Raw genomic sequence first — 2,158 nt, forward strand, 5'->3', positions numbered from 1 at the left:
GTAAAATGATCACAGGCTATTTTTTTCATGATAAAATTGTCAAAAGAAATTTCAGAAAAAATCAGAAAATGCTTAATTTTACCAAGATGTTTGTATATTTTAATCAATTATTAATCTGAGGTTTATAATTAAAATGTATATGGTTGTATTTTAATAAAATGTTACTCTCTGACTTAAAAAATTAAGCTGGAAATATTTGGTCAATTCTTTATTCATGATGAGGACCAAGAAGAATCTTATTAATATTGTATCTAGAACCTTGCTTCTAATTAGCATAAGAATTTCTGAATTTGAAATAGAAAAATAGGTGGTATTCCTTTATTGCATTATATGTCAGTAGCTTTTGTGGGGATAATATCAAAATATATATAGTTGAATACGCTCTTTAATTTACACATTCAGTAAACATTAAACCAGAAGATTTACCACGTACCTAATGAATCTTACACTTCAGGGCCATTTGCTCACAAAGACTCAAAGGTGAGACAGTAGCCGTTGTTTCATATGGCCCTATAATTATGTTAAATTTATACAATTAAAATATTTTAACAGTTAGTTAAGACTGATAATCTCTTCAAGCAACAACTTCCCCTCTGTCACACCTCTCCTTTTGTGTCAGGGAACACTGAAGCAGCCATAGGCATCTTGGCTAGATGGTAGCAGAAGTTGAGTTGGGGATACATAAACTTTGTATTTAGTAGATGAAACCCCTTTCATGTACTGTCAAGGCATTTTGAATCCACTGTATAGGAATGGTGGGTACCCCTACGGGCCCTGTGCTGAGTCACCCATCATCATGTCACAAACTTTTACAGCCACAGATCACGATGGGATATAAATGTGTCCCGAGATACGCAACAAAAGAAATATGTAAATAATAGAGGTATGAAAAGGACAGAGCTCAAAAGATTTGGGACTTCCCTGGTGGTGCAGTGGCTAGGACTCTGTGCTCACAATGCAGGGGGCCCAGGTTCGATCCCTGGCCAGGGAAATAGATCCCACATGCATACTGCAGCTAACAGTTCACATGTCACAACTAAGGGGCCCACGTGCAGCAACTAAGATCTGGAAGAACCAAATAAATAAATATTTTTTTTTTTAAAAAAAGATTTTGTTGTTATTAGAATATTCTTTTAGTCATAAGTATAAAATTGTAAGAAGAGTATTTAGTTCTCATCAGCGCCTAAATCAGAGGAGAATTTCTCTCTGTCAGGCATATACTTGGTAATATATATGACTACAAAAACATCATGCATTTAAAAATGAGAATTATGTAAAATAAAATTTAATAAAATTCTTATGTTTCTAGGACACAAACCTATAGCAATACTACAGAAAGTATATCTGAAATATCTCATATACAAAAGAAACTCAATGGAAGTTTCTCAAGCTTCAAAATAATTTTTAAAATCCACATGACATAATCAATACTTATTTGTGAAACTGAAAGAACCTTTTGTAAATTGTCATTATTAATTTAAAAATAATCAACCATGCTAGTGGAAATATTGAATAGCATTCTCTCTAAAGAAAATAATAATTTAAAAGTGTTATAAAGAAATAATCAGAGAATATATAGCCAAAGCCAAAGTACAATAAATGATATGTCTGGCAGTTAATTATAGAGAGTTGAATTTTTTTTAATGTATGATGAATTTGTCAGCTTCTTCAAATTTCTATTGTGCTTTTTTTTGTTAATTCTAAATAAATATTCACAACCATTCCTATTTTGTATCCTTTTCCTTAAAGAGCACTCCCAAAAGTATTGCTTTAGGTCCCATAAAATCTGGATCTGCTCCTGTTTATGAGGCAGATATAACTGTATCACTGCTGAAACTGCCTCTCAGAAAAATTAAGCACCCTGCCCTAATTTACAGGGAAATGAATGCTGAGACTGGAATTTGATTCCGAGGTTGTCATTTCAAAGTCCATGCTAATGCAATGCGACCAGTCTTCTAATCCCTTCTCAGATAAGGTGAGAGAGGCAATAACAGCTCTCTAATAGAAAGATAGAGACACAGGTAGGGTCTATCTCCCTGAACCCTCAGTCAGCTACCTACTACCACCAAAGGTTTCTAAGACAGGTACATTAAAGGACACTCCAAGCAAAGAAATGCCTTCTATTGGGGACTTCATTGTTTTGAGTAATAAGTCAGCA

General features: G+C 33.6%; 1 non-coding gene across 1 annotated transcript; it reads left to right on the forward strand.

Annotated features, from left to right (window-relative positions):
- The first annotated feature begins 918 nt into the window (after positions 1 to 918).
- Positions 919 to 991, forward strand: TRNAV-CAC (transfer RNA valine (anticodon CAC)). Its single transcript has one exon. It is a non-coding gene; the product is annotated as a tRNA-Val (tRNA).
- The last annotated feature ends 1,167 nt before the right edge of the window (positions 992 to 2,158 follow it).

Source organism: Globicephala melas, chromosome 6 (genome assembly GCF_963455315.2).
Source record: "Globicephala melas chromosome 6, mGloMel1.2, whole genome shotgun sequence".
Lineage (NCBI taxonomy): Eukaryota > Metazoa > Chordata > Mammalia > Artiodactyla > Delphinidae > Globicephala > Globicephala melas.